This window comes from Bos indicus, chromosome 1 (genome assembly GCF_029378745.1).
Source record: "Bos indicus isolate NIAB-ARS_2022 breed Sahiwal x Tharparkar chromosome 1, NIAB-ARS_B.indTharparkar_mat_pri_1.0, whole genome shotgun sequence".
Classification (NCBI taxonomy): Eukaryota; Metazoa; Chordata; class Mammalia; order Artiodactyla; family Bovidae; genus Bos; species Bos indicus.
In genome coordinates, this window is record NC_091760.1 from 110896132 (window position 1) to 110904916 (window position 8785).

The 8785-nt window shown below is 48.8% G+C and overlaps 1 long non-coding RNA gene across 1 annotated transcript; it reads right to left on the reverse strand.

The window, feature by feature from the left end:
• Positions 1-571: 571 nt before the first annotated feature.
• Positions 572-8259, reverse strand: LOC109564487 (uncharacterized). The gene is made up of 3 exons (XR_002181502.2): positions 5199-8259; positions 2793-3011; positions 572-1015 (listed from the first exon to the last, which is right to left on the reverse strand). It is a non-coding gene; the product is annotated as an uncharacterized lncRNA (long non-coding RNA).
• Positions 8260-8785: the final 526 nt, after the last annotated feature.

Genomic DNA, 8785 nt, shown 5'->3' on the forward strand with positions numbered 1-8785 from the left:
TGCACCACAGCTACTAAGCCTGCACACCTGGAGTCCATGCACTGCAACGAAGACTAGCCCCCACTCGCTGCAACTAGAGAAAGCCTGTGCACAGCAGTGATGACCCACCACCACCAAAATAATAAGTAAATAAGTAAAATTCTAAAAAATAATTATGAGTAGCTCAACTCTACAATATCTGTGACAACAAAAACAATAAAAATAATACCTCTGGCATGGTCTTTGAAGTTTTCAGAGAATTGTCACATCCGTTCTGTGTCATGTTCTCATAACCCTGGGGAGGCAGGTAGAGAAGACAGGGTAACTTCCATGCTGCAGTGGAGGACCCTGAGGCCCAGGGAGGCTGAAGACCCCAGGGTTTCTTGGATAATGGCTGAGCCAGACCGGGACCTCTGCCTCCTGGCCACAGGACCTCTTCCTTGGACATGATCCACGAGAGCTACTACACAGCAGAGGCATCCTACAACCCTGTCTGCTGTCATGATTCTAGATTTAACACATGTCAGACACTTTTCGGAAGAAGAAAGAAAACAAAGGTGCAGTCATCCAACAGACGACTTTATTGAGCATCTACTATGTGCCAAGCTCTGGGCTTGAACAAGATGTGGTTTGTACTCCCAAGCTGCTCCATCTATTAGGCACTTGCTCTTGCTTAATTAAACCTCCCATGTTGGGACGAGATGGAATCACCCACCATGAGAGCCTCAAAGTAAAACCTGTCACTCTGCAACCATTTTGAATTCCAGCAGGCTTCAGCTGTAATAAGAAAAAGACATGTGTGTGCGCATGCTCAGTCACTTAGTTGTGCCCAATTCTTTGAGATCCTATGGACTGTAGCCCACCAGCTTCCTCTGTGCATGGGATTCTCAGGCAAGAATACTGGAGTGGGTTTCCATTTCCTCCTCCAGGAGATCTTCCCAACACAGGGATGGAACTTGTGTCTCCTGAAATGGCACGCAGATTCTTTACCAGTCACCTGGGAAGCCCAAGAAAAGGCACACTTTCCCTAAAATTCCTGAGAGGAAAACCAGAAACAGGGAGAAAAAGAAAAGTCTTAAGCAGAGGTTTTAGCAGAGGATAGGGCCTGGGTTTCAGGGAGGTGAGAGAGGCCCTCTGGCTTGGGGAGGAAGCTCTTCCAGGAAACCAGTGGAGAGCAGCCCACTGGACCAAGTCTGAGGAGTTGACAGGACACAGAGAAGCAGCCTTGAGAACAGGTGCAAAGGAATGTTGAAGGAACCTGAAGTCCTTTCTCTGAACACACACAGCCATTAAAGTCCTTTTGCCACAGATGGGGAGCTGGGGGCCACACCCCACCTATAGGAAAGCACCTTCTGACTTGATGTGTAGAATCTAAAAGGCAGAGGCCAAACGAGTTGACTCAGCTTGGCAATGGGAGAGCCATCTCTGCAGCCTGAGGAAAACTGTTGAGCATTTTACCTGTTTCCCTACACTGGGGCCACCGGGCCTCATCCTGAGAACAGGGAAAGTGTTCAACAGCCCTTCAGACTCTCTGAAAGCAGCTCTTATTGCTGAGTGACATGGCAGTGCAGGGACATGTTTCCAAATGAAGAACCCACCACTCCAGGTCTAAACAGGGTTCCAATGATACACTCTTAGCCCACAGGAAACAACCTCTAACTGAGATTTCTGCTTTCCTCTGCAGAATTGGCAGCCCAACAATCATGTGGGTTAACCTCAGCAGACCTGAAGACACAAGGGAAGGGGGTTCAGAAAACCCCACGGCTGATGGAGCTGCTGATACAAGCAGGAACATCAGAGGGCAAAGCAGGGCCCACGTGGTGTTGGTTTTAATGTACAGTGATGTAACCCAGAAAACAGGGAAAGAAATGTCTTGCTTTGCTTTGTTTTGTTTTGATTATTAGGACCACCTCTCCATTAGCCCATTTTCAAAACAGCTAAGGAAATTTTCAAAACAGCTGTAGGAGCTGGACCACTGGTGCAAGTGACAAGTGGAGCTGAATTATCCTCATGTTACAATCATGGAAAATTAAACATGAAAAGTGGAAGAGGCCTCAGAGACCACTTAATTGATGGATGATTTTTCCACGAAGAATCTGAAGCTTTTTCCACGTCATCATAAAGATAATAAATGAGATTACCTGGCATCTATTGGTCTCTCACTCAGAACTTGACTTACAGCGCTTGTGTAAAAAGTTTGCACTAGTTTACTAGGGTGGCTGTAACAAGGCACCACCAACTGGGGCCTTGAACAACAGCAATTTGTCTCACAGTCCTGGGGGCTATGAGTTCGAGATGAAGGTGTTGGCAGAGTTAGTTCCTTCAGAGGGCCAGTGAGAGAAGCCAATCCATGCCCCTCTCCCCTAGCTTCCAGTGCTTTGCTGGCAATCTTGGGCTCTCCTTGGCTTGCGGAAGCTTCGCCCTGATCTCTGCCTTCATAGTCATGTGCATTCTCCCTGAGAACATGTCTGTCTCTGTCCAAACTGCTTTGCTTATTTTTTATTTTTATTATTATTATTTTTTAGCCGTGCTGTGTGGCATTGTGGGATCTTAATTCCCCGACCAGGGATTGAACCCATGCCCCCTGCATTGAAGGTGAAGTCAACTACTGGATTGCCAGGGAAATCCCAAATAGCTTTTCTTTAAATAAAGACACCAGATTGAATTAGGGATCCACCTTAAATGACCTTCATTTAGCTAATTGTTATCTGCAATGACCCTATTTCCATATAAGATTATATTCAGAGGTATTGGAGTTAAAGTTTCAACATATGTTTTTGGTGGGGGGACATAATTCAGCCCACTCTACCTACATTGCAGCTGGTCTTCAGAGCAAGGCTGCAAGCTGGACATGATCTGTATTCTTCAGATGGGTCGGACCCTGAGAAGTAGGCAGCTCCGAGGGCACAGCCAGGTAGTCGGGAAGAGCATGGACTCTGGAGTCAGCCTGCCCCATTGGTAGACCAGTCGCACCTCCCACGAGGTAATGAATGTGGACATTATTTCACCAACCTGTGCCTCAGTGTCTTCATCTGAAGAAACAGGGAGAACATAACTTCAAAACCTTAAAAGCTCTAAAGACCAAAAATTATATTTATAACTCACTTGGCAGCAAAACCTGATCTGGAATAAACTCATCTGATAGAAAACCCTGTCTTGAGTTGACACAAGCTACTTTATTTACACACCATATACATCTCACTATAGAAATACTGGTGGCTCAGTCGGTAAAGAATCCGCCTACAATGCAGGAGACTGCCTGCAATCCAGGAGACACAGCCTCCATCATTGGGTCGGGAAGATCTCATTGAGAAGGAAATGGTAATCCATTCCAGTATTCTTGCCTGGAAAATCCCGTGGACAGAGGAGCCTGGTCTATGGGGGCTCCAGTCTAGAGGCCTACAGTCTATGGGGTCACAAAAGAGTAAGACACAGCTTAGCGACTAAACAGCAATAAGCATTAAGTACATATATTCTTTTTTTAAAAAAATAATGACTGTCTTTTTTAAATCACTCAGATGGTAACCAGAAGAGAAGCATTTGGCCTTTGAGTGCTGGCACGTCTGACATCGGAAAGCTGTGTGCGAAGCCTGAGTTACTGCTGATGCACCAGGGCTGGGACTCATGTCCTTAGGTCCTTAAGCTAGCCTTGTTCATACAGTAAGTTGAAGCACTCTCTACCTTCTGCGAGGATTATTCAGTGAAACCAGGTCTCCTGTTTGTACTGGTTTGGTGGGGTTGCCATAATAAAGTACCACAGACTGAGTAGCTTAAACAACAGAGATCTATTTTCCCACCATTCTGGAGGCCGGAAGTCTGAGATCAAGGTGTCTGCAGATTTTTTCAGAGGCCCATCTCTGGCTTGCGGATGGCTGACGGCCTCCCCTGTCCTCACATGGTCTTACCTCTGTGCGTGCCTGGGTCCTAATCTCCTTTTCTTACCAGTCACATTGGATTAGGGCTCATTTAAAGACCTTATCTTCACTTAATTACCTCTTTTAAGTCTCTCTCTCCAAATACATTCACATTCGGAGTGAGGTCTGGGGGGTTAGGACTTAAATACATGAATTTGGAGGGTGGATCACAACCTAGCCCTGCCACTGTTTTAAGACACTGGATGAATTACCTCTCACACTAGCTGTAACCCATCCACTTGCTGGCTCATTTCTGTCCTCAGTGTTTCTCCAAATGTGATCCAGGATCACCTGCAGCCCAATCACCTGGGTGCTTAATCAAAGTAAGGCTGCTCCCCAGACTGACTGAGAGCCTGGGGGAGGAGATCGCAGAGCACAGGTATGGTGCTTGCTTGTTTATTGCATTTATATAAAGGCTTAGATTAATTAAAGTGATTCAGGAAAATCCAAGTAGCCTGGTGGCTCCTGCCCCATCCCCACCCCCACCCCACTACAGTGTCCTTCTCCACCTCTGGCCCCTCCCCCTAAAAGAGTGGGTGAAAGAGGAGGCAGAGAGAGAGGGGCCGCCCTGTGGGACATTGGAAGGGGGAGCACAGTGCAGGGCACTCTACTTTCCTGCTTAGAGCCTCCGGGCCCCCTTCAGTGCAGCCAGGCAAAGCTTTGCAAGGTAGGTGCCAGGAAGGCAGGCTGTACCCCCAGGCAGTGCCTAGGTGAGCCTGACCACGGGCTCCAGTCATTTCCCATGGGCAGCACCTCTGCCCCTCTCCCCAGCTCCCGGACACCTTGACGCTGTCCTTTGCCCTTGGATTAACAGGACACCTGAGCCTTGAGTCATATTTAAGAGACAGCGATGGGGTATTTTCCAGAGCCACACGTTGAACCAAGGAGCAGCAGGTGAGGTGGTTCCTGCAGCTGCTGACTCTGTTCCAAAACATCCAGTGATGTCTCAGGGGTTAGGGGTGGGGTAACAGGGGGAGTCATGCTGGCTCCCTGCGAGCTGATGTCAGGGAGTGGGTTTACCATCCACACGAGCACAGCCCACGAACCACGGACCAACTGACATGAGCCTCTAGAGTGGGTGTCTGATGCAGGTGTGGGCGTGCATGCACCCTGTCCCACACTGGTGTCGGGGTGGCCACCAGAAAAACAACAGTGAGCCAGACTCCAGCTGGAAATGGTTTTTCCAGCACCACGAAAACCATCCAAGTGAATGGCGATAATCCATCCCTCACCTTTCTTTGCCAGTTCTGGCTTAGATTCCTTGTGTCTTAAAATACTTGCCTGACTGAAAATGAGGTGACTCACCTGGACTCAGATTGAACCGAACAAGCAGAAGGCACTTTCTTCTGAAGAACTGTCAGAAACCCGTTCAGCGTCGGAGATCTTTCCCATCTCATGTTCCTGTCAAGCAGAAACGAGTTTCCTACTCTCTTCCTCAGGGTTGGAGTCGGTGTTGGAGTCGTTGGAGTCGCCAAAGAAGGTAAAGTGGTTAGAATGTGTCAAACTTTGACACTTGATTCAACAGAGTTTGAAGGAATCAGGCAGGTTCATCTGAGAATCTCTACCACTTCCTCTGCTCAGTGCAAGAGGGGCCCCATTTTCAAAAAGGCGCTCTCACAAATGAAAGTTCATAGGTGGAAGCCATCACCTCCTTTTAGGGTCCTCTGGTGGCACCTCAGTCGCGTCAAGTTCTAACTCTTGGGACTCCATGAATCCCGCACGATTCACTATTTAAAAACTCTCTCCAAGCTGGTAATTTTGAAACGGCGATGTTTATACACTGAATTAATAAAAAGCAGGGTCAAGAGTTTTATTGTCCATTAAACTGCGTTTATTGGTCCTGTTAATTCCACCTGAATTCCACAGGCTGTAAAGTGTGGTTTATTGGAAGTCAGACCTGGATTCAAACAATAGGTTCGCCACTTGTTAGCTGTGCGACTTTGGCCAAGTTACTTTACTTCTCTCAACGATTGTTTCCTCAGCTGCCAAGGTGGAACTGATACGATAGTCCACCTAACACGGTAGTGTACGTGAACAGAGATCACAAATGTGAAAGTTGCCAGCACAAAGTCTGACCCATAGGGATGCGTTTCTTTCTGTGACGCTTCCTTTTCCTCCTGCAATTTGAAATGAGCATCATCCCTGGCTTGCTGCTGCTGCTGCTGCTAAGTCGCTTCAGTGTCCAACTCTGTGTGACCCCACAGATGGCAGCCCACCAGGGTACCCCGTCCCTGGGATTCTCCAGGCAAGAACACTGGAGTGGGTTGCCATTTCCTTCTCCAATGCATGAATGTGAAAAGTGAAAGGGAAGTCGCTCAGTCGTGTCCGACTCTTCGCGACCCCATGGACTGCGTGCAGCCTACCAGGCTCCTCCGTCCATGGCTTACTAATGTCCTAATATTGACACATTTCAGTATGTGGCTTTCCTTTTGGAATATCATAGATAATCGTCCAGCAGGATTGAGAAATGAGCAGGATACAGAGCCTGAGACCAGCAGCCGCTGAAGTAAGGAGAGGTGGTTTAGATGCTCAGACAGAACATTTGCTCATTTCATCAGGAGCAAAGTGCCCATGGTCACTTGCAGAGAGGCAGGAGTGAGTTGCAGTTTCCTCTCAGAAAGTCTGTAAAAATTCTCTGTGAAGTGTGACAAACCAGAGGGCAGCTCCAGGCAATGCCCCCGGAGCCCAGCCCTCCCCACACGTGGCCTCCATCCTACACCCACCCGCTGCCGTCCACCCCGGTCTAGCCCAGCTCCAGTTTCCACTGATTTCTCTAGCTCTTCCTGTCAGAACCTCAGGTTTTAGCATTTGCTTGGTTTTCCCCTCCTTATTTCATCACTTTGATCTCAGCTTCACACCAAAGAAAAGATGAGTTTGATCCCCACTGCACCCTGTATTAATTGGGTCATTATAGATAAATTACTTAGCCTCTTTGAAACTCAGTCTTCTCACCTGTAAATGGGGATCCTATATTGTTAGGTTGTTGTAAAGACTATGAATAAATGCATATCAAAGTATTTTGTAAAGTGCTGGAAAAAAAAAAAGAATTCAAATCCCTCTTAGCATAAATACCTCCCCGGCACATAGTAGGTGCTCAAAGATGCACGTTAGGTTACTTTCTGATTGCAAATCTTTGCCCTGGGAATGCCGTGCAACTCTCGACACACCAGGGGTCCTGAACAGTCTTCCAAGGGGCCCATAGGCACCCAGGCGGTTTCTGGGGTGAATCTGACATTTGCTGTGCATTAGCCATGTCCAGGCTCTGGCCTGTGGATGATTCAAGGGATCCCCAAGAGGTAGGTTTTACCCAAGATGCCCTCACCATGTAGGGCAAATGAAGTCACATTAAAACTAATAGTCTAGATATTAGTTGGTTATCACCAACTCTTACATAGAACTTACTCCCAGCAAAGCACCCTGCACTCTATACTTTGGGGGAGACCCTGAGGTGAGATGTCCTACCCTTTCTCACCAACAGGTCGGTGGCTGGGAGCCAGGCCCACCCCTTTCCCTGCTCTGCCTTTTTGCTCTGGCAAGCCTGTACTGTGGAGAAGATGACTTTCTCCCCATTATGCTCCTTTCCAGGGTTCCTATGACCATGGGCCTGTATTACTACCTCTGTAGGCAATCTATTCGCTTTTAGAGATGGCTTTGCCTAGGAATCAGACTTGGCTCCAACAGGGGATAGGGCCCAGAATAGATCAGCCGCTGTGAGCACAACGTACTGAAACCTACTCCATTCTTGGACCTGGATGCTCTGCCCTTTTGGTGAGCTCACCACACTGGGCTCCTGGCAGCTCCCTACAAGCCCCAGGGTTTCCCCACTAACTGGGCAGACAGGGCCGAGTCCTGGTGGTGCAGGCTCCAACACGCAGGCTCCTGCTACATCAGTGAAGAAAGAAAGGCTTGGAGGGGAAAGGAACTCACCCGAGGTCACGCAGCCAGCATGGGCGGGCAGCCAAACCCAGAGCATAAGTCCAAATCCCATGTTCTCTCTGATCCAGATCCCACGATCAAAGTGGCAACCTGACACGCTGTTCCGACCCTGGCGTCCGCACAGCGGGGCACGATGTGCCGGTCACTCTTTACTGTACGTACTTTTCTCCTCCCCAGAGGCTCCAGTCTCCTTCTGCTTGGTTTCTGTTAGGATTTATGCTTTCGGCATACAAAACTGGGGATTCCTTGCCATTTCACCCTCCTTAGTTCCCTCCCATTAGATTTGAGATTTATTTCCGTATTATTTGGCTCATGGTTAAAAGCACCGCAGTACTTGACAGATGAGAGAACAAGCAGGTCTTGGCTACAGCAAAGAGACACCTTAGCCAGGGTTAGTAGATCTGAGAAAAACACAAATCCCTTGGTTCCCGCAGCCCCCACAACGTGGCCACTCTACCCCAACCCTCTTCGTGCCATGCGTGCTAAGTCGCTTCAATCGTGTCTGATTCTTTGTGACCCCACGCACTGTAGCCTGCCTAGCTCCTCTGTCCATGGGAGTCTCCAGGCAAGAATACTGGTGTCGGCTGCATTTCCTCCTCCAGGGGATCTTTCCGACCCAGGGGTCCAACCTGTGTCTCTTATGTCTCCTGCATTGGCAGGCAGATTCTTTACCACTAGTGCCACTCGGGAAGGCCATGCCAACCCCCTGCTCCAGCCTATTTGACCCTGAGTTCTTCTCATTCTGCCCCCTAGAGTAGCCAGGCTCTCAGAGGGCCGGGGTCTGTGACCCCCGTGTTACCCCAATGCAGCTGTGCCTCCCAGCCTATTCCAGTGACCTGGCCTTGTGACCCTTCCTCACTGACACTCCAGTTCCCAGGAGGGACCCACACCCAGTCCTGGCCCCGGCCTCCTGTCCAGGACCTTGTCTTTCTATCTCAGCCTTTTGCCAAAGCTTT